At 44.7% G+C, this 24,404-nt stretch overlaps 1 pseudogene; it reads right to left on the bottom strand.

The window, feature by feature from the left end:
- Nucleotides 1-939: 939 nt before the first annotated feature.
- LOC102418408 lies at nucleotides 940-1,563 on the bottom strand (annotated as a pseudogene).
- Nucleotides 1,564-24,404: the final 22,841 nt, after the last annotated feature.

Below are 24,404 nucleotides of genomic sequence, written 5' to 3'. Positions count from 1 at the left end.
GGTGAAACCTCATTGTCCTTTTAATTTGCATCTCTCTGATGATCAGAGACTGAGCATTTTTTCACATGTTTCTTGGTCATCTGTATGTCCATGTCTCTCTAGTTCCTTTGCCCATTTGTTAATTAGATTGTCTTCCTTTTGTTAGGTTGTATGAGTTTCTTATGTATTTTGGATATTAACCCTTTAACAGATGTATCATTGCCAAATACTGGTATGTTCTCCCGGAGGGCTCCCTTTTTGTTTTATTAATGGTTTTTTTTGGTGTGCAAACACTTTTTGTTTTTATGTTTATATTCTCCTTAGTTTCTTTTACCCTAGGAGATGTATCTATAAACATATTGCTACAAGATGTCTGAGATTTTGCTGCCTATGGTTTCTTCTTTTTATGGTTTCATGGCTTACATTTAAGTCCTTTATCCATTTTGAGTTTATTCTTGAGTATGGTGTAAGTTGGTGATCTAGTTTCTTTTTTTTTGGTATATATCTGTCCAATTTTCCCAACATCATCTATTGAAGAGACTGTCTTGACTCCGTTGTATTCTCTTGCCTCCTTTGTCAATTATTTGTTGAGTGTAATGGCTTGGATTGATTTCTGGGTTCTCTATTCTGTTCCATTCATCTATGCCTGTACTTGTGCCAGTACCAGGCAGTTTTGAGCACAGTGGCTTTGTAGTATAACTTGATATCTGGTATTGTGATCCCTCCAACTTTGTTCTTCTTTCTCAAGATTGCTGTGGATATTTGGGGTCTTTTTTGGTTCCATATAAATTGTTGGAGTATTTGTTCTAGATCTGTGAAATGTGCCATTGATATTTTAATAGGGATTGCATTGACTCTCTATATTGCTTTGGGTGGTATGGACATTTTATTTTATTTTATTTTATTTTATTTTATTTATTGTTTGACTGTCCTAAATTGTTTATTAGGTAAGAATTTTGTAAACATTACTTATATTAGCGGTAACGGTGGAGCTGGAGAGTATTGCGCCTTCTCCAAGCTGCACGGCGGGAACCACCAATAGTGCGGTGGAACTTGTGGCCCTTCCCAAGGCCACGGCTCTTGCGCCCGCAGATGTCAGCCCTCGCATCTCCCTGTGCTTGTGGACTGGTCTGGTGATCCACTGGGTGTCAGGATTTCTTCTGATAGCTTTATGGAATGGATCAATGAGAATAACCTCAAAGAATCTGTACGTGGAATCTTCACCAACCCAGTAAGAATTCAGGGCTCTCAGAGCCCCACAGTGGCGTCCAGCTCGCTCTTTGGAGACAGACTGAAGACTTCGAGCAAACTCCAGCTGGTTAACACCGTGATGGACAGGTTGGCCGTAGGTCGCACCCTTAGGAACAGCGCTGTTTGCGGCCACCACGGCGCACACGAATCCGATATATGACCTAACCTTGCTTGGCCTTGTAGCCCAGCTGCGCGCTTTGTCGGCCGGATGGGGCGGGGCCCCGTGGAGCGCGGAGAGCTGGCGGTACTGCCAGCAGCGCACCCAGAGAAGGAAGCGCAGTACATCGGATGCTTCTTCCTCCCTGGCTCCTGGATGTACCTGTAAGCGCCCATCGTGGTTTACCTGATGGCTGCGGCCAGGCGGAAAGGAAGAGCCTCTCTCCCCAGGACATTTTAATGATGTTAATTCTACCAATCCATGAACACGGTATATTCTTCCACTTGCTTACATCTTCTTCTGTCTCAATGTCCTAAGAACAAGTCTTTTACCTCCTGGGAAAGTGTCAATGTAGCTTCCACTTACTCCACCACCATTTTGAAAAATTTCTTCTTTCTACTTTTAACATTGAAAGCTCCTCTTCCTTCACTGAGCTTTTATCAAATATAACAAAAAGATTAGCATTGCTTTTGCTGTATACCAGAGAGATCTGTGGAAATACCCAGTCTTTGTGTTTTGATTTGGGATCCAAATATTTGGTTTGGAGAGATAGGCTTTATCTTAAGTCTTCAGTCTGGCCCAGTGAAGGTATGGTAGCTCTGATGCCCTTGCTATGCCAGATACCACTTTAGACCTTGCTCTTTAACTTACTGGGTCTCTCTTTGGGTGTTTTTATGCCAGTGCCTGGACTTTTTTTTTTAAACTTATTTTTAACTCCTCAAGGGAGCACGGCCAAGGCCTCTGGCTCAGCATGGCTGAGTGCCTGGTCCGTAGAGGAGGCCCAAGTGGCCAGTGGGAAGGAGCATGAAGAATCCACGTGCTGAAAATGAGCCCTCAGACAACAGGCTTCACTTAATGCTGATCTACAAATTAGTTATAAATTTACTCTGATTTCAAATATAAAGGAGAAATTTATCATTTAAAGATGCTGAATGAGGAATCTTTTGCTTTACAAGTAATGTTTTACAAATAGGTTTTGCTTTAGAAAAGCAAAATCTAGCACTATCACTTAACTTTTTAACAGTTTGCATTTTTACCTATATGGTTTTCTTAAAGAAAGGCTCAACTCGATTTACTTAGAGATGAAAGAAAGAAACCTTAGTCTTAAATTTTTATGCCTTAATTTGCCTGCCAATTAGAATTATATCTGTATTTCAATTACATAAGCTATCTTACCCCTTTTGTTTTGGAAAAATGACAGCTGTGTACTCTTAGGATGTGATCAGATTTGGGGTACATTCTTCCAATGTAATTGCACTGACCTTCTTTCCCTGCCCAGAAAACCAATTGTGGCATGAAGCTGGAGTGAGGGTCGGGGCTCCAGTCTGGCCCTATGAAGGCATGGCAGCTCTTCTTGAGAAGACCCCAGGAAAGTAGTTCCTTTCAGCCTGTGTTATGAGCTAGTCAGCAATGACTCTGAAATGGACCCAAACTCTAGGGTGACTCCCCCTTGGCCTAACCTCTAGGGGTACGTTAGACAAGTTGGCCAAATGTTTAAGGATAGACCCTTGAATGAAACCACCTGGTTTCTCTAATCCAAGCCTGACCAATTGGATCAGGCTGCAGAGCCCCCTACAACAATAACACAGCTGCTTACCTGGGCAGGAACACTTCCATCCTGGCTCTCCTCAGACTAGAGGTCCAGACGTGGATAATGCTGGCTGTGAGGTGTGCCTCAGTGTGGTTCAGTGGGGTGTCTGTGTCACATGGCAGCACCAGGAGTAGACTCCCTGCACTTCCCAGGTAAGGCAGCTCCAGCACTCCCACCTGATGGCCCACAGGGTCCTTAACTGGCCTGGAAGTTCAGTGGACGGGGGATTAGATCTGTCCCAGTAGCCAGGGGAGCCAAATAGTGCCAGACCCTGGGAAGGGCCAACTCACAGAAGTAGAAACAATACATTTTATTAACAGGGTGTCCACCTCACTCTCAGGAAGCAGTTTGAGGCCAAAGACTATTGGGGCTATGGTTACTTTTTCTGATCCTAAAATCTAGAATCTCTAAGATACCCTCACAAGGCTTACATCACAGGGCCTGCAGTGGCTGGGCGTGTTGGGGACTATGATGTGTGAGAAAGCTATAGACCCTGTTTTAAAGGGGCAGCTATTATAATCTTGGCTTATTATGTCCATGTGAGGACCTAGGCTCTTTGTGCCATATCTTCCTTTCTTTGAACGAAAGCTATAACCCCAGATGTCATACGAAATTTTCTAATTTTTAACACAACAATCCAGCAGGCAGGATTTGACCTGGGGGCAGACAATTTGTACCCTGTGACATAAACAAATAAGTCTCAGGTTAGACAGCTGGGAGCTTGTGGGCAAAGGCAATGGCTGGTCAAGGACAAGTCCAAACCCTTAGGCAGAGTATGTTTTCAGCAGCCCATGATGGGACAGGTGGCAGCAGACACAGATAGCCAGGGACAGGGAGACTCAGCAAGGGTTGCTGGTGAATGCAGAGGCAGCGTCCAGACACAGCGATGGGACAAGTAGGGCAGGTAACATGGAGCAATCCAGGCAGGCCAGGGAGAGCTGGCATCAGGATAGGGAGGCGTGGGCCCTCGTGTTGGGGGACAGCAGGGCTGGCTGGCCACTAAGGCAAAATCTTAGGTTTAGTGGGGAAAGATAGGGGCACGGGTCATACTCCTTACTTCAGCCTCTATTTTGTGCCAGGTACTGTGCAGGGCACGCTAGGAGAAACAAGAGCATCCCCACCCACCAGCCATCATGCAGCTGACAGCTCCTCCGGCTGGTCATAGCAGCAGTGGGCAGGTGTTGGGAATGAGAACTAGAGCACATTGTAAAAGTATATTTACTTATCCAGGAGATGGTGTTCCGGGCCCAAATTACTTGACTGCTAGTAATAATTACTGGTCGAATAAACAAGTAAATTCACTAAGCACTCATAATATGTCCTGCATGGAATCAAAGCAGGAGGAATAGCAAGCTTTCTCAATGCCAAAGTTCCTAAAACACCGATTTAAATCGCATTGACTTTTTCCTGGTTGAGAACATCATTGGTCCCACAAGCCAGAAGGGGCTGAGCCTGCCACTAAGGGGGAAGGAGGTGTGTGGGGCAGGGTGGTGTGGTCCCTTTCTCCTTTGCCTCCTAGAGTCTCACTAAAGTGTCCACACCACACACCAGTGTGCCAGGATGGGGGGCTGCCCAGCACTTGCTGACAGGAGTGGCCATCAGGCCGGGGGGGCAGGCCGAATGGTGGTATTTCAGGACCATGGTTTTCAGTGTGGACATGCTCTTGAGAGCCTTTTAGACACAACTCTCAATCTTCCATCCTTTCTCAGCACCAAACGGTGAAGCAATATTCATTTTAAGGGAATACGTTCCAGGGGAGGGGTTTGGTCCAAACATGTTTTGGTTTCACACTAACTCGTCCATTTACAAAGTGCAGAGGGAAATGTCAAGCATGAAATGGGCTCCTCTTCCCCATCTGCTTCTTCACTGTCCTCGCTGAGTTTCCTGGTACCCTGATCATTCCTCACTCCACACACCGCACAGCAGAGGCAGCCTCAGAGGAACTCAGCCCGCCCCTTTCAGAGCAGACACCTGGCCTCCTCTCCAGGCTGCATTGCTCCCAGGTTCCTCTCACTTTAGACACCTGGCTGGCCAGGAAGGAACTCACCATAGTCGACCACAGCCATTTGGTACATCATAGGGACCTGGAGGACGAGGCCCTGTGCACAGGTGAAAGGCAGGAGCTGAGTGTCTGTGGAGGGGGCTCTCTGCCACCAAGCGCTTTGGAAAGACGTGCTTACAGGCACCAGCTGAGAAATGCTGCACTGCTTTGGCCCCACATCTGCAAGCATGAGAGCACCTGTTTGGCTGACACCAGTGTTGGGTTTGTAACATGCTTATTAGTGCCTATTAGCTGCACAATTGTGTTTATGACTAGCTATAGCTGGAGACCAATATTTAATTCCTTTCTGAACAGGTTGGGTTGCTCCATCTGGGGCCGTTTCCCAGGAAGTGTTAGGCATGCACTGCTCAGGAAGCCCCACAGGAGGGACTGAGTGCTGTGCTGAGAGATGCTGCTCAATGTTACCCCCACCCAGCCCACCCCCATCTCTCCAACAGCTGGGCCTCAGCCTGGCAGAGCTTTTGCTCAGACAACAACTTCCAGGGAATGATCCTCAAATTTAAACCTCTCCAGAAAGAGGAGCAGGCTGATCACCCATCAGGGGATGATTTTTGCTCAGCCCTTTATCCTATATAATAAAATCCTAATATGCTAAGTGTCCAACCCTTTGTTTGACCATTGGACCAGTCGCTATGATGCACACTGACCACCAGGGGGCAGACGCTCCAACTGGTAGATTAGCTTGCTGCTGGGGTCCGGCTCATCGGAACTGGGCTAGACGGGCTGGACACACCCTAGAGCCCTCTTACAGTCTTTCCGTGGCCCCGATCATGCACTGGTGGGGTCTCTTGGCCTGGCCTATGCCCTCTCACAATCTGGGACCCCTCAGGGGATGTTGGAGAGCCAGTTTCAGCCCAATCCCCGCAGGTCAGGCCAAGGGACCCTATGGGTGCACGAATCCGTGCACCGGGCCTCTAGTTTATTTAATAAATGCATACTTTGTGCTAGGCTCTGTTCTAAATGCTTTAACTAACCCTCACCAACTTCTCCACCAATTCTATTGTTATTCCCAATTTTACAAATGGGGGCACCAAGGCTTGGAGCAGTTGTCCAAAGCCATGTATCATTAGTGGCAAAGCCATCATCCACCCAGTTGCTCAAGATAGAAACCTTGGATTTGAACCCCAGAAGCTTGGTCCCAGACTCCAGGCTCTTCATGGCTGCACCAACTACTTAGAGGACATTTGTCCATGGGTTGAGAGCAGTTAACCATAACTGTGGCCTCATGGCAGCATGAGCTGAGACAGGAATTTTTAAGTCAGGGTAGGGTCTCTGAAGAGGACAAACTTCTGCTGCAATTGAAGGCAGCCCAAGTACCCATCCACATGGCTTCTGACAAGTAATGAGTGGCATTCTGTTTTTACAGCCACCTGACATTAGCCTCATTGAGGTGGACAGTTTTCTCTTACCTGACCTCTGCCTGGAGGCCCACCCCTTGGCCTGGATGGTGCTACTATTGGACTCACTGAGGTTGGCTGGCTCCAGGCTGCAGTTGGCCCACAGGAGACCTGCTCCACAAAGCAGGGAGAGAGTGGCATCTCTGTTTGCACGAATAGGGTGCAGGCCAGCCCCTTGGTGCCCTGGCTGGAGTTGGGTAGCGTGGCATAAGCAGTGTGCAAGAAGTCTCTCACTGTTTGGTCTGTGAGAAAGCTGTTTGGATAAATTGACAATGGTGTGAGTAGGGAGTTAGCACAACTGACATTGCATTGTGGCCCCAGCAACTTTACTCTTGGTTCATAAGGTTCATCTACCATAAAGAGCCAGTTTGGTAAATTCACAGCTAAACTGCACAGGAATTAGCTTGGATCTACAGATCCACAGAAGTTGGGGAAAGAAAACATGCTAGATCTGAAAGAAAACAGGCTGTGATTAAGTTGAGTAGAAAAACTACAGACATCCCAGAGGCTATTTTTCCTTAACTTCTTGGTTCAGAAATGTTGATCAGTGCTAGAGTAGAGAGGACTGGGAAGGCTGTAGAGCTGGTGTGCAGGGTGATGGGGCTTCAAATATTTATAAAGTCAACCAAATTATGGGGAAAGTCACAAGTAACAGTGATAGGTGGGGGCCAGGGTGTCAAATGGTCAATATGTCTGGCACAGGGCCTAAAATCCATTTCAACGACTGCACGTCACAAGCCCGAGTGACATTTGGCTGCATTAGAACTATGCTTTCAATTGGAGAAACACAGAGGAAGGTAAGAATGCCTCCCACTCCTAAAAACCAGCAAGCAGCTTGTGTTATTAATGTCAGCGAGAGCCTGCAAGAAGGTTGAGGAAATAAGCATTTGAGAGAGTTGATCGTTTCCACCTTCTTGGATGACAGCTGGACTTCTATTTATTTACTGCTTATATAGATTGCTTCCTTATCTCCCTCCATAATCAATAGCGATTTCTTTTTCACTCTATAATCCAATGCCGAGGCCTGGCCTGCTGCTGAGTCAGAACACAGCTGAGTATCCCACACATCCTGCTCTTGACATATGCGGGCTGGGCTTTTCCAGCAGACAGGTGCCCTTCCTGGGCCACTGGCTCTGGGACATAGCCCTTTCCTTGTCTCCCCCGTTACTCCTTCCTCCTAGGCACAGTCCTGTGGCGGTCCACAAATCTCCCCTGTGAGAGACATGATTTGTATCATCTTTCTGCACTGCCCTGCCCCTGCCAGTTCCCTCAGAACACTGGTTGGGATGTATCTCTGACTTGCCTCGGGATGCCTCCACTCCAAAACCCTTCATGTCACGAAGGCCAGGCCAGGAGGAGACCAGAAGCAGACTCCTGACTTGCTTGACCAAAGTTCTCTGGAGGGGCACAGGCACCCAGAATTCACCCCTGCAGGGACCCAGCCACCAGACCCAGAACATAGTGGAGGACAGATTTCATTCGTCCATAAAACTTTTACTGCCCAAGCTGCTTCTCAGAATCTACAACTATAAAAAATGGACTAAAATGGCCTTAGACTATATATGATGAATTATAGCCTAACTCCAATGCTTGCCTTTTATTTTAGTGAGAAAAATGAATGAACAAAATGCTCATCAAATAGTCCTCTACTGAGTGGATCATGTTCCTGTGAAATGTTGAAGCAGGGGTGAATGGAGTGTGACTGGTATTGTAGTGTGACCTAGGGATGGGTCAAGGGACCAAACGTTCTTTTAACTGGACACATTAAAGTAGCAGAATGAATTGGCTTGAGAGATTTTTTCTCCACCCGATCCTAGTCTGTCCCTGCCCATCGCCAGAATAAAAGTAGTGAAGGCTGGTGGTTCTCCCAGACTGCCAAATGCTCTACATTCTCGATCACATTTAATCCTTTCAACAACCCTGGGAATTAAATGCTATTATGATCCCCACTTATAGATGAGGGAGCTGGGCTCAGACAAATGAATAAACTTGCTCAGTGTCACTGGCATGTAAGAGGGGGCGCTACACTGCCCTCCTGGCCACAGGTGAAGGACAGGTGGGCTGGGAGCACTCTGCTCCCTTGCCCCGGAGAGCCTTTTCCTCTTGAAATGAACGTGGTCACAAAGCGCCATAGAGCACAAAGCCTCCAATTTTGCCTTATTGCCAGGCATTTCCTAGGTCCTTGTCGGTGATGGGGCAAAAGGGACTGATGTGAGTGCTCCTCTCCCACCGCCCTTGAAGAGAACCCTGCCACTGCTGGCTTCATTCCTCCAGGCCTCTCACTCCCAGAAAGCGGTCTTTCATGCTGGACAGGGGCGAGGTGGCTCTATTGAAATGCTGACTGGGAGGGAGGCAGAGGGGAGCCATGGGGGCTGCCATAGGTCAGGAATGTCCCGAAGAAGGTGCAGAGCTGAGGAGAGGGTCCCTGGATTGGGCGCAGAGTGAGAAGAAAGTGATAGAAGAAATGGTATTTTCCTGGGTCTTGCAGACCAGCCTTTTACCTCATTTGCAGGCCAGCATGGAGAGGGCCTTCCTTTTTAGTACATTTGCTGACCTGAACTTTTTAGATGTAACACTGCATCTGATAGGTCCTGACTTTGTAAAGTTAATATACATAACATTCTCAAACTACAAAACCATCTTTGTGATATTGATGGTTTAATTGCCTGCAAATTAAACGAGGGTTAAGTTTGGGATGACATCCAAAGGGTTTGGTGGGTCCGAGAGAGTAATAGGTTACTAGTATCTCTGAGAAGGCAAGGTGTATATATATTTATGGAACTATTCAGTGGCTTAGAGTGGGGCTGAGGAATTGTGGAAAGAACATAGGATTTGGGGTCAGAGAATCTGAAACTTGAACACTGGCTCCTCCACTTGCCCATTAGGGGTACTGAGTCTTGCCAGATCAGTAACCTCTTGTCTCATTTGTCAGTGGGGATTATAAATTGAGGCCTAGCGATTGTATGTGGTTTCTATAAGAATCAAATGACAGAATAACTGTAAAAGTGAATCCACACACATCATCAGATAGAATTCTCTCCCAGGGGCCAGGCCACCTCTAGCTCTGAGGCCTCTGTTTCTAGCAGCGTTCTCATGCTCTTTATTAATTTACCTGGAAAAGCAATGGAAATCCCTAGAAATCAGAGCATTGGGAAATCGTGCATTTCATGTGATGAAAACAAAGATACTCTTTGGCGACATCACTGGTGTCTGTTCTGAGTCTCAGGCTGTGCCTGTCTGGTCTGCAGGTGGGAATCCTGGCGAAGTTTCTGGCTGCCACTCATTGCTGGGCACGCAGAGAGAAGACGGTGCTCATGTGTCGTGCTGCAGACTTGGATAGATCTTTCTGCTGATTAAACAGGAACGATGCCCCAACACCCTGAAACATTCTTTAGTGCTGCTGTTTTGTATACATGTTTATTGGTCTGTATTGACTTTGAAAAGAAAGACTGGGCTAAGGCAGGTAGTGGGCACTGGTGCGTTGTTTTAAGTAGCACATACATGATTCCCCGAGCTATCTTGGGGCAAACCAAACTGCAGGGGTATTCTATTAACTAGAACTCTATAAGCGGCACATTCCCGTTCATAATAACCATGACTCCGTAAGGTAATAAAGCAATTTGTGAGCAAGAGGGAAAAAAGTGGGATTATGTTTCACAGCGTTTGGTTATTAAGCATTCTGGACATTGGTAATTCTTGAATGAGCTCTATGGAAACCCTGCTAATTATCATATTTGGTTAACCAGGAATCATGACTGTCCCTGGAACAGAGAATGGACTACGGTCAGTCCCCTTGATCTGCAGGATAGTAACACTTGCATTTCTCACTTTTCTCTGAATCCTGACCTCTCAGAGACTCTGTTCTAAGTTAGGCTGAAATGCCTGCCCCTCTTTCATGCTTCTATTTGATCTTCATGACCCTGCTTAGATGTCGTCTTCTGGGAGCCTTCCTGATTTGTCAGTGGAATAAATCATCCTCCCCTGCTCTCTTGTACTAACTGATTTCAAATAAATACACCTACTGCCCTGCATCAGGGCATCAGTCCCGTGAGGCCTGCTTGTGCGCAGAGTTTTCCTCACAGATCTGGATGCTGAGTTCCTGGCATAGCACCGGCCGCACAGTAAGAGCACAGGAGTACTTGCGGAGTTGCATTGCACTGTCTTATGGGGCTGACGAATAACTGCAGGGATGTGCCCATGTTCATGATATACTTTCTGAGAAAAATTAGGCTCAATAACCTGTATTTGTTTTCAGTTACCCCCGAGAGAAAACACATTTATGTTTTATCCAGCAGGATCACGAGAATTGTTTTGGCAGGGGACTGGGTGTGGATGGAGGGGGCGGAAGCATGGCTGGTGCCTGTGGCCTGACATCTTGTGTGCTAACCTTTATGTGCCACCTCAAGATTCCAGCTCAAAGGAACTTCCCACCAAGACTGTGTTGGTATTAGTTCTTGTACTTTCTAAAAAATATTAACTTACACAATTGTAACTCCCATCGTTTTTTATTGACAACTTATTCTGATAGAGAAGAAAAAATTATGTGGATGAGTGTGTTAGTATGGAGTTGGTAGGTTAATACCAAGGCCAGGCATTAAGCCAGAGGCCTTGAGTATAGGCAGGTGTATCCAACGGAGCATTCATGAGAATCTTGCCACTGCTGGTAGAACTGTTCTAAATTATACAATCATAAGAATATGTGGGTAGAGATGGCACTGGCTAGAAGTCACAAATTTATAAAAGCAGTTTGGTCAAGAGCATGGGCTAGGGAGGCAGACAGCCTGGGTTTGAGTCTTAACTCTGCCGCTCACTAGCTGTGTGACCTTGGGCAAGTTGCTTAAACTTTCTGTGCCCATTTGCTCATCTCTAAAATAAGGACGCTGACACAATACCTACCTCAATAGGGTTGCAGTGATGTTTAATGAAATAATATTTGTGGGGTGCTTCGAACATGGGCTGGCAGCACTGTAAAAGGGTTTATGAAATGAAATTGAAAAACTGCCATGGAATCTGAGGTTAAAAGGGAACCTTAAAAATCATCAAAGGTAACCACAACCCAAAGTTTAAATGCCTTCCTTGACATTTCTGCCAAGTGGCAGCCTCCTCTAGGTGCCCACCCCTGGCAGCTGGGAGCTCCCGGTCTCCCAGGGCAGCCTGAGCGTGAGAGCAAGGACAGTGAGCAGGAGAGCGAGCAGCTTCTTACTGTGGTCAGTGTAACCCAGGGCCTCCGCCAGCTGCCAGCCAGTGTTCCCTTGGGCTCCAAACTGCAGGATCTCCAGAGGGATGGCCACACCGATGGGAGAAATGACAAGGTTTGTCCCATTTCTGTCTGCTGCCCTGCTCCGGCAGAGGCGGAGTGCAAGCTCAGTCTTCACCGATGTCAGGTCCTCTTGGAGGTCGTCGTTTCCTCTGCAGAGGCAGGAGTGTAGGAGGAAGAGAGAGAACAGGAGAGGCCGCCTGGAGGCAGGGAGGGTTCCTGCAGTTCAGAGGGAAGAGATGCAGGGAGAGGCGAGGGACCAGAGACCATCATATCCTACCCAGAACCAGGACATCCCGGCTCTGTGCTCAGGGGCTGAGAATGGCTGGAGGGAGGCATTCGTTTAGCAGCTTTGGTTCCCCGCTCCCTGTCCCACCCCCTCAACCCCTTGTTGCTTTACTGCATCTTGTTGTGTCTGCATTGGGAACACTTGCGTGAAACAAAACTGTCAGTTTGAAGGCCTGGATTTTAGGCCTGCTTTCGTCCCTTACTAGACGTGTGCCCTTGGTCAAGTCCCTGGTCAGATCATGTGGGAAGAGCTCAGGAGATCTATCTGTGTTGCGGCCGAAGCAATGCTGTGAGTACACTCCAGCGAACAGGCTTCCTTGGCACACCAGGAAGTGGCAACGCCCGCCTGACAAATCTCCAGGAGCCACCTGCTCTTAGCCCCGACCCTCACGCCCATTGGATAACATAGCAAGCGTGTCCCTATTGCATTGACTGCTTACCCCTTTATATACGGCTGTACTTCCCCAATAAACTTAGATCTGTGTCTCTGAACCTGGTCTCCGGAGTTGTGCATGCAGACGCCCCAGCGCGTTGGGCTCCATCGTCCTCACCCCCGGCGGACCCCCTGTCTCAAGATCAGAAGCAAACCATTGTGCTGAAATAGAAATGTAAGAAGTACATCCTACGCATTTTCCTTGGTACTTAGCTTATAGCTGTGCCAACCTATAATTAATAATCATAATCATAATCATAATAATAAATCATATACTGTTAAAAGGAACTTTGTATTTTCTCAGTTAATCATTACAACAATCTTACAAGGTGTCTGTTATTATATTTCAAAAATGGAGATGATGAGGGATAGAGAGGTCAACAAAGCATTTAAGAAAACACATGAGGAATGGAATAGACTCATGATTCTAGTGCTGGTGTTCTGTGAGTGGTATATAAAATACCAAGAATATAACTGCACCTTAAAATATAGATAGATGAGCTAGCCATACCTAGAATATAAGAATTCTTGTGATATAAATTGTTTTATATCATTAATGAAATGACCAAGTCCCAGTTCTCTTGCAGCTCCTATCGCCTCCCTCCGAGACACTCTGACCCCTTATGTCCCTGGGCTGCCCTTGGCTATATCCCTGCCAGGGTGCACATGGGTGAGCTGCTTACTCACGGACTCTGTATCAGACGGTTGTGATTCCTTGCTTGATTCTGTTCCTGTGGGTCTTCAGCAGTAACGTATTCCCCCTTTTATCTAAAAAGTGGAGCAGAACCTGCTTTGAATCACAAGGTAGCCCAAGGAGGAAACTGGCAATTGCCATCTCTGCTGGCGATATCTCTACCACTTGATCCAAATCCCTGGAGCCTGAGGTCCTGCAGAGCCAGGAGAAGCACAGCCCCGCCAGCAAAGCTCAGGTGGGAAACAGAGCAGGCCCCGGTGAGGGAGCCAGCCACAGCCGCAAGCCTTCTCATGCTGTGACCTGGTTGTACCACAAGGAACCCCTCATGTAGCCCTCTGTCACTTTGAGGAATTCCACTGATAACTCTGACCTCAGGGCACTTGCTGGGTACCAGTACCTAATGCTTCTCCCCTCCTCCTGTGAAGAAAATAATACATCAGTCTTTGGAGCTTGTAACTTTCAGTAAATGAAATTCTGGAAAAGAGAAAGTGCAATATATGGCACAACCCGACTGGAACAGGGTGACTAGCTGTTGTTATCTATACATATAAAAGCCTAAGCAACTGTTTGACCGTTCAACAATTCCACCGTTGGACCAGTCGCTATGACATGCACTAACCACCAGGAGGCAGATGCTCCGACCAGTAGGTTAGCTTGCTGCTGGGGTCTGGCCAATTGGGACTGGGTGAGACAGGCCAGACATGCCCTGGAGCCCTCCCGCGGTCTCATCCCAGCCCCAAAAGTGCACTGGTGGGGTCCCTCGGCCTGCCTGTGCCCTCTCACAATCTGGGACCCCTCTGGGGATGTCTGCAGGCCAGGCCGAGGGACCCCACCAGTGTATGAATCTGTGCACCGGGCCTCTAGTTATTAATAAAAGTGAATGTGCTTTTTTAATATGAGTGCTATTAACAATCTGGTTCTTCTAAAATATAACAGTTAATAAGTTTAATGACTTAATTTGAGAAAGAGACCATGCTATTAATGAGTAAATGTACATTTTGGGAAACTATAAAGAGATTCTGTTCAAAGTTTGTCCTCGTGATCAATTCAGAATTTCTATTAAGGTCTTAGGCATTATATTAAGTTCAAAATGCACGATAGGTTATATACTAGTATTGTTAAAGATTAAAGAAAAGAAGACAACATTGGAAATAAATGCAATTCTTAGTAATTATCTCTCAGATACTTGTTAGTGTTAATATTTGAGAATGAATGAGACTGTTTTTCATCTGACTCCTACTCATACTTCTGTAATCAGTGGGTAATTAACTTTAAAGCAGAGTTTCACTGCTGACATTCAAGCCTAAGGTAGTTTATAGGTCTTAGGACAGTTACAGTTCTATAATTATCTCACATAAAATCTCCCCAAATCTTCAATTTAGATACAAAGTGCATTATTGCATGCCTTCAACTCAGGATGATGGGGGAATATATGTATAACTTATTCTATAGCCAAAGAAGGCATCCCATCCACCTATCCACTCATCCACTCATCCACTCATCCACTCATCCACTCATCCATTCATCCATCCTCCAACAAATATCTCTTGCTGTCTCTTAGGTGCCAAGACACTGTGGATGTGGCAATGAACCAGCAACATGGGCTCAGTTCTCATGCGACCTAGGGTATTGTCCACCAAGTACAGACTTTTGATGTTGATGCTGATGGTTTTAAGGAGAAAGAGCTGACTATGAAGAGGACTGCAGTAACTTTCAAGAGTCATCTTCCATAGCCACAAATTCCCTGAAGCTGCAATTACTTGAGCAGAACTTGATTCATTATTTACCAGGGGCGGAGCTGGGGAGATGCTTTTAAAAAAGATTTCCCAAATTGGAAAAGGTCTGGCTGTGTGACTTCTGTGAACATTCCTTTCTAACTCTAAGAACATACTATTCCAAACTGCTTTTAAAAAACATTCTCAAGAAAAAAAATGCTAAGAAAACTTAACATACAAAAATATTTCCTATTTAGGTTAAACATTTCAATGTGTGAATGAGTTAAAGATGAACTGCAACCGATTCTTCTGTGTGTTCAGCTGAGACCCTGTGTAAGTCACTGTGCTTTCTGCTCACTTAAACAGAGGTTATCAAGCTTGTTCTGCTTTGCTGGGATTTTGGTTACATTCCCAAGGGAGACTCCACTCTTGGAGATATTTATCCATAATTCTAACCACAAAAATAGTGAACATAATCGTGTGCTTACTGTGTTCCAGGTACTCTATTATATACTTTCCATTCACAATTGCCATGCATCCTCGCAACAATCCTATGAGGAATGTGTTATTGTCCCCATTTTGCAGATTATGAAACTAAGGCTTAAAGAGCTCAAGATACTTGCTCAAAGTCCCACACTAGAGGTCCAGCTGGGATTTGAACCTAGGGCCATTTGGACTCCAAGGATCATACTGTTCACCATTGTCTTGTTGATATCTCTCAGAAGCCAAGGGGGCTCTTAAAATCCCTCTTGGCTGTGGGATTCTAATGCATTTGGAGGCCAGCCCCAACTCTATTGGCTCATATTGTGTGTCCACTCTGCCCACATTCACCAGGGATGCTATGGTGAATCACCTGTAGATAGACTGCTATGAGGCACAGTGCCTTTTTAATTATGATTTTTAATTTTTCACAACCTCACTTTCAGGCAGACACAAATCACTTTCAAACCAAGAGGTCCACCAAACTAGTCTACTGGACATAACATTGCATTTAATTCAGTCAGGACATAATTAATACACAGACATCTTCTCTTTGTTGTGTGGGCTGCTTGGGTTGTACGGCGAGAGTGCCCATTGTCTCTGCCCTTCAGGAGTTTGCCATGGAAAGAGAGCACACAGAAGCCAAAGAAGGAAGTCCAAGGCATTGGTAGAGTCAGCCAGAGCTCAACACAAGGAACCCAGCACACGGTGTCTCAGAATTGGACAAAACTGCCAAGTCCTTCAGGGAAAACCATGCAGGTGGTTCTCCCCCCTCCCCCCTTCCCCCCTCCCCCACACTTCTACCCTGCATTGCGCCCAGGAAGGAGAAGATGGAGAGGCCACTTCTGGGCTTCCTGCTGTCATGGTGGCTGCAACTTGGCCCTCAAGTTCTTCATAGGTACCCAGTGCCTGGATTCAAAATAAGCAGCTAGGCCTTTCTGCCTTCCAACAGCTTTCAGTATGGTGTAGTGGAGACAGCACAAAAGCCTAGTTTCAAGTTACTGCTTCTTACTGTAGACCTTGGGCAAGTCACTGAACTGCCCAGAGCTTTAATTACCGCCTCTGCAAAATGGGCATTATACTATGTACCTCCCGCTGTGAAGATTGCACAACATAGCTCCCTAAAGCACCTTGCATGATACCTGATAAGTAGGAAAGGCTAAGAACATCAGGTTCTTTGGGTTATGCCCCCACCCTCATCTCATCTTAAGAAGGGACCACTGAGGTACTGCCAATGTCACATGGGAAGGAGCTTTGAGAACACCATGTAATTGGCCAGGATGTGGATCTATGCTCTTTTATCCCAAGTATCTTTTTTTTTGTTGTCTTGCAAGAAAAAGGTTGGAAACTTTAACAAGGGACAAAGGACTTGAATTCAGAGGTTTTTAAAAATCTAACTTGTAAAAGGCCAGTCATTCAATGTTACTGTTGTGAGCTCAGGTGCAGAGGATTGAGCTAATCCTTCCCCTTCGTTCATGCCAAGTCATCATACTGGTCCATGGAATACCCCTTTTATTCCTTTTCTTTCCTTTTAAGAAATGCTCTTGAAAATGTGTTATTTTCTATACATGAATTTTATATTTACATACACGGTTCTATGTTACATATTTCATGTTCCCTAATGTTTTTTCAATAAGCACTGTGTTTTTAAGATCTATCCATGTGGTGCTATGGATACATCTGACCCTTGCTTGCAACAGCTGGCAATGGGAGCTTACTGCTCCATGGGTGCAACTACCACAATTACTTTTAAATCCATTTCCCAGTGATGAACATCCAGGTTGTCTTCAGCTCCTCGCCAGCGTAAACAGCCCTTGGACAATCTTGTGGACTGTGTGGGAATTTTCTGAGTAAACATCACCTTGGGAAAGAGAATTTCAGGGTCACAGGATATGCATATCTTTTGGCTATATTGCTCCAGACTAAGCTCTGGAAGAGCAGCACCCATCTATACCTACCAACACCCCACTTTCCTGCCAATACTCGGTACTTCCCAGCTCTCTTACTGTTCCAGTGTAATAGGTGCAAAATTGTGTTGCATTGTGTTAATTTGCATTTGGGTGATCACCAATAACTTTGAGCATCTTATTATAGGCTAGTCATTTTTGTATGTTTTCTCTTCTGAAATAACCTATTCATAACCTTTACCCACTTGCATTTTCCAGAATAGCATATGGTAGGAATCATACAGATGCAGTCTCTTCAGACTGATTTCTTTCACTTAGTAATATACATTTAAGATTCTTCCATGTCTTTTTGTAGCTTGATAGCTCATTTATTTTTATTGCTGAATATTTTATTTTATGGATATACCACAATTTATTTATCCATTCACATATGGATGGGCATCTTGGTTGCTTCCAAGTTTTGGCAATTATGAATAAAGTTGCTATAAACATTCCTGTACAGTTTTTTTTGTGTAGACATATGTTTTCAGCTCAACTGAGTAAATACTTAGGAATGTGATTGCTAGATCATATAGTAAGAGTATGTTGAATTTTGTAAGAAACTGCCAAGTCTCTTCCAGAGTGGCTGTACCATTTTGTGTTCCCACCAGTAATGAATGAGAGTTTCTGTTGCTCCATATCCTGGCCAGAATTTGGCATTGCCAGTGTGTCTGTTTATTTGCTACTAGAAGCCCAGTGCACAAAATCGTGTGGCCCCGCCCACCTGCATGTGCCTTGCCACCCTGCCTCACTGCGCCCACCCGCTGGCTGCCAGCCTTGCTGTTATCGGAGCCTGTGGACCCGCTGCGTGAGCCTAGAGCCCTGCCCCACAGCTGTGAGCGGCTTGCGGGCCGGGGGAGGGAGGGGCCGAGAGGTGTTCCAAGCACCTCCTGGTGACTGGTTGTTATGGCGTTACGGCGTTAAGGCCACAGGTATCTATGATATAGATACTTGAATTTTAAGAGATTTTCTTTTGGTGGGGGGCCACAACTATTTGATCAAATACGTGTTTTTCAAATATTTTCATCTCAGTTTGTGGCTTATCAACTCTTAATCAATTTTTTCCTATATAAAATGGTAAATGTTTGCAAGTGTCAAAAGGAAGTAGGTGATGTGATCAGCACATGTTTCACATAGTCTTGAAGGTTCTAATGGAGGGTGGGTGCCACTGAATTAAAGGCCATGTTGGGCAGAAGTTAGAGATTCGTGGTGATCCCCACCCCCACCTCATATTTTGATTCTGATTGGGAAGAATTATATTTGTGGTTACGACAAGTTGAACCTGAAGATATGGAGACAGAAGCTATGTGCTATGAACTAGAAGGAAGAGACTAAGTGATAAAGCAGAGAGGTGGAGAGGTTTGGAGACAATTCAAATGCTGGTGCCATCTGCTTGGAGCCTGTCGTAGGTCTGTGACAAGCTCTAAAGCTCACCTCAGCGGCTCTGCAGTCCAATTAGGTACCAGAACCTATGTGCACAGCAATTCTGCCTCAACGCCAGCTCCAAATAAGCTCTTGGGATAAGCTAAAGTCAATTATTACTCAGCTTGGAGAATAGTCCTAAAAACAGAGCAAATTAAGCACAGAGTATCTAAGATTGAAAATAGAAGAGGCACCAAATTGTGTTTGGCTGTTATGGTTCTTTATACCTTGCTTCCAGTGATACTTCTCATATGTTTCTTTATTATTAGCATTTTGGCAATTTTTATATAGTTGGATTAAACAATAAAGAAAAGAGTTGGGCTTATTTCATGTTCTCTTCTCTAGCACTTAGGTTTGTCTGAGTAGACAGAGGAGGCTGTTCCTCACTAAGCCAGTACCACTGTTCAGGAATTGGCAGGCGTAGTGAGTAGGAAAAGTCAATCTAGAGGCTGCGAGCTGAGCACATGTGCCTGTCTCCCTTCACCCACGGAGCCATGGGAATCACTGATTTATTACAATAGTCTTTCCTATGAGCTTGGCCTTCACGTACGAGGCTTTCCAGAGTAGGACTTGAGGGAGCCACTTCTAATTTATCATAGTTGGTCCATGTCTTATATTGATTAGATGATTCCTCATCTAATATTTTCAAATCAAACTTCAATTTAATGCTATGCATTTATGAGCTCCAAAGGTGTAATGTGAAATTCCTAAGGAATTCCTTAAGGAAGTCATGGGGTAGCAGAGAAGCCACATGTTCCCAACAGCCCAGTGAATAGTTAGGGGCGGCTAGGCAGTTAGGAGCGGGACCATGGGGAGAGAAATGAAAAGGGAAAATGCAGCTGGACCCTGCGGGCATGAGCAGAAACCAGTTCGTCAGCCACACCCTGTCCCCTGTGAAGTGGCAGGAACAAGGGGCCCTGGTCCCGGGCTGAAACACCGGGTGGGAAATTTAAGCGGGGACCCTAAAGTTTAAAATGTATGGGTGTTGTTAGGGCAGAATTCTCTGAACCTACTAAAGGGAAGTTAATAGACTTAAACAAAGAAGCTTCAGCGGCCACCCCCTGGGGACCCCTCTCTGCAGCAGAGAGCTTTGTTACTTTTCTGTCTCTAATAAACTTTGCTTTCACTCATCTCTTTGTCTGTGAATTCATTCTTCAATTTCAAGAGACAACGAACTCGGACCCGACCAGAAACTGGCACCACCAGGAAAGGTACTCAAAGAGCAGCTGCGTGAAGTGTGACCTAAGTGTGTGGGAGAGAGAGCTTAATTCTGATAGAGTGTGAGGAAGTGAAAGAAACACCATTTCCTTCTGGAGAGAACAGGGAACTGGCTTTTCTCAGACTTTATTTTTTCCATTGCTTTCTTTCATTTGCCCTTTGGACTGAGAGATATGGAGGGTAGGAGAGGAGAATACAACATGAGGAAACACTTTGCCTCTGTACTTGAGAGAAACTGTAATGTAGGTGCGGAGAACGAAACCAAGTGGAGGGAAGCTGCATAAAGATGTTAAAACAAAAAGGAGCTGGGGAAGAGATAGGCAGGGGTCACCTGTGGTTGGGCTGGTTTAAGAAGGTTTCTCTGCAGAAAATCATGACATAGTGTAAGACAAATGGGTGGAAACACTGTTCAAAACTTGTTTAAAATAACACATTGACCAAAATGGTGAATTGGTAAAAGTTAATTATCACCCCCTTTTTTCCCCAGACATTGGTAATTTTATTTTGCTAGAGGAACAATTCAGCAATATTTTTATGTGTTCAGCATTTCTGCTAATTTTCTAGAATATTGAAGTTTAGGATTTTATTGTTTTTATAATATATTTTTTCATTTTACTTTTAGGTATATTGACTCTTTTAATTGCTAGTCAATGGTTTCATGAATTCTTAAAATTTTGCATTTAGTTGTTAGTGAATTCTCCATCTGAAAAATAATTAAAAATGAATGTTTCTTTTTTATTGTTGAAAGTATTACATATGTACCCCTTTTCCCCCCATTGACCTCTTCCAGCTTCTCAAAAAACTAATGTTTCTAATCACCAGCTCAGGTTTTTGTACCATGTATAAAATTCTTGAATGCATGTAAAAGTAATTTTGTCCATTTTCTAAATTGATATTATTTTAAATTGTTAATTCATTTTTAATTAATGAGGTGACAGCTGTCCTACTTTGCCTGGGACTAAAGGATTTCCTGTGACAAGGGACTTTCAGCACTAAAACTGGGAGAGCCGAGATGGTAGTCATCCTAGGCAGCAATGCCTGCAGGACAGAGATGGCTAGCTCTCCCCCAAACAGTCACACTTTCCTTTCACAATGTCACGTTTTGGCCCAGCCAGGAACACATTTCCCAGCCTCCCTTGCATCTAGGCGCAGCCATGGGATTGGTTCTCATCAATGGCTGCAATTTGAGCAGAAGTGATGGAGGAGCCATTGCTTCTCTACTTTGTTCTATTGCATTACCTGAATGTTGACACCCAAGGCCACCTTGGAAATGCCATGCATTAAAGATGGCAGAGCCACTGTCAACCTGGGTTAGTGATTCACTGCATGTGGCCCCAAGTCCTGTCACCCTCCTTGCCACCGTTACATGGCACTGGGACATTCGGACTCTCTCTTTGTGGGTTCTTTTTTTTAAAATTCTTTATTGTTTAAAGTATTACATAAGTCTCCTTTTCCTCCCATTGACCTCTCCCCAGCTTCTCTCACTCCCCAGCACATGTCCTTACCCCCCTACTGTCTCATTGTAGGTTCTTGTCCTACGAAGTTTGAAGAATAAAATTCATGGACTAAAAGATTTATAGGCAAAAGTGCAGAAGTTTATTGCAAGCATGTATAAACCCCACCTGGGGAGGGGTCCCCAGAAAAACCTGCTCTCTCTTCTCTAAATGGGGGGAAAAAACTAATTCTCTGAGTTTCTTTGTCTCCTGGTTTATAAATGCTGGGAGCTCTTCGTTTCTTCATGACCCTTTCTAATTGGACATTTTATGACCTCTGTGCTCTCTTAATTGGCTACTTTCCTGCATGGTATCAGTTTCAAAGTTCCAAAGCTCACCTGGTGCCCACCCCCCACCCCCCACTCCCTTTTCCTTCCCCTTATCTTGTAACATTCCTCTGTTCTCTGTGAATATAAGATAAGAATCTGGCTTGGAGTTGTCTCCGCCTGTTATGTATGTCTTCCTCCCCCATGGACCCCCTTTCCCTAGAACAGCCTTTCCTGTCTCTAAACTTTCACCACCACTGCCATGGGGTGTTATGCAAGTAGGACACACACTTCTACTGAGTGAAGCCAGTAAGGTGTCAGATTCCAGCAGTTGGTGCCATCATATCCAACTTTTTAAGATATATAATATATATATAATATATATATATATATGCTATTTGATTGTATATTCTTTTTAAAATGAAAAGGTCATGGAGTTTTAATATAACTTTTTAAAAAGACCATTTCATGATAGTCTATATAGTTACCATCTGATAGGATTTTTCCTGTTAGATTTGAAGACTGAAACTCCAACATGTAGATTCAGGCTTGGTCTGAACATGGGCAGAGCCTTTAGCATCGGAGTGGAGGCATATCAATGAGAGAAGGCCCGCTGGCAGATTTCCTATCTGAGAGGGGCTGGGTGAAGGAAGGATATGCGATCACTGCAGTAATAGTCTTTGTTCCATTCAACCCATAGCCCTGGGCTCATGAAAATGGTACCTGAACTGCTTCTTGACTCCAAACCTAAGATTTCTCTAGAGAGCCAAGCAGAGATGGCAGTTTAGTAAAGACAGGGCACCAGCAGTCATTTTGCCAATTAGAATTCACTTAGATGTTTTAAAATCTGGGAATTATAGTGCTTATTCTTATAAATTAGATGAGATTAAGCATTTTAAAACACCTAACGATACTGATACTTAGATGTCCTGTAAATCTTATTTTTCTTCTTTGCAAAAACAAAAGTAGCATTAATTTTCCCCCCTTTTACCCACATGATTGAATGCTCCAGGGTAGTGTATTAGTCTGAGTCCTTGAGAAGCAGATGCTAGGATGAGATTGGATGCGCAGGAGATTCATTGGAGGAAGTATCTGAAGAATAAAGGGGAGAAGGAGCAGGAGGTGGGTGAGCCTTCTGCCTCTGATGTTGGTATGACACCTGGGAGAGGAGAGAGGGAAGGAGAAACAGTTGGGTAGGTAGAGCTTAAAAGTTTGGTGCAGCTCTGAGACAGTCTCGGCCAGTCCACCAGGCGCCCTAGAGCCAAGGTTGTCCAGTAGGATCCCCCGTGGGGAGGAGGGCCGGCCACACTGCAAGGCTTTGTCTGGGAGCAGCCCACGGGGAGCAGTGCCTTCTGTGACCTGCTTTGTATCCTAAAGGTCCAGCAGCTGACAGACTACCTTGCCTGCAGCAGCTGCTCTATGGAAGGGAGAATTGAATAGTGCATTTTCACAGTTGCTAGGTATACAGGGGACATTCCCTCCCCCCTCCCCCCACAAATGCCCAGAAAATCACACAGGGAAAAAAAAAAACCCAAAAAACCACGTCTGTTGATGGTTTCTCATAGATTTCGGGTTATAGCTAAATCTAAACCTTTAATAGCTGAACAGAACACAGTCCTACTAGGAAAGATTAGATTTTGCATAATAGCCAGTAGGTGGAAAAGTCTCCATGTAATAAGATTCAAAGCAGCACAGTAGCCTGGGAATTCGGGGTGCTGGGCACATGCAGGGTTAATGCCAAGTCCTAGAGATGAGACTGCAAAGTGTGTCACTATGCGAAGATTCTGTCACTGAGAGAATTAAGTCTTATAATGAATTCTCTGCTTTTAAGATATGAGATGAGAAGTGCACTGAAGCCTTGGGCATGTGGGGAGAGGATTAGCAGACTGAGACGGAAGAAGATTTTGGTGGAAAACCTATTTTTGTTTTCCATGCCCTGAAGAGACAAAGGTTAAAAAGAGAGGTAGTGGGGGAGTTAGAGACTGGTTCACCTACTTGCCTATTATGGATGTCAGAGTCTTCAGTATAAAAACAGGAATAACTGTGCCAGTTCTGATCTTCCCAGGAGAGGTCGGCAAATGCAAATTTTAAATTGATCATGCGTCCCAGGTGTGCATCCAAGTTTTCTGAGGTCTGAAGCTTACAGAATTTGGGGGACATTTCTTTTAAAAAAGGACAGAAACATTTAAAACATTAGGTACTTAGAATAAGGAAAGAAATAACAACAAATTACAAACTGACAAATAGCACAAATATCTGACAACACAAAAATCACAATCCAGAAAAATAACCCAACATTTTAAGGACATGAGTACCTGATAGATCTTTTTAATACCTTTTCCCTACACTTTCTGGTTGTATACTTTTTGTTCCCCTCCTCTTATAATGATCATCTTATAATATCATACCAAATCATATCTTTTTATAGAGAGACTAGGAAGATAACGCAGACTTTCTTCCAGTAGGATTGATAAAATTTCCCCCCAGTTTTATTGAGATGTAATTTACATATAAGATAAAAAAATTAAATTGGTAGTTGGGATGTATGAAACGTGACTTCACATACTGAAGTACAAAGTATTGTGTAATTGCTGTAGGTTTATCAGGAATTTTGATAAACTTTGTTTTGTGTAATTTCTACAGGAAACAATGTGTGGTTGTTTATAAGTATATATATTGTATTATTGAGTGTATTCCTAACAAGAGAGAACTTCTGTTTTGACTAGGCATCTGTGTCTTTCTGACACATTCTCTA

This window comes from Myotis lucifugus, unplaced genomic scaffold (assembly GCF_000147115.1).
Source record: "Myotis lucifugus unplaced genomic scaffold, Myoluc2.0 scaffold_7, whole genome shotgun sequence".
Lineage (NCBI taxonomy): Eukaryota > Metazoa > Chordata > Mammalia > Chiroptera > Vespertilionidae > Myotis > Myotis lucifugus.
The sequence above is the reverse complement of the archived record's forward strand: the minus strand, read 5'-3'. Positions and strand labels throughout refer to the sequence as shown.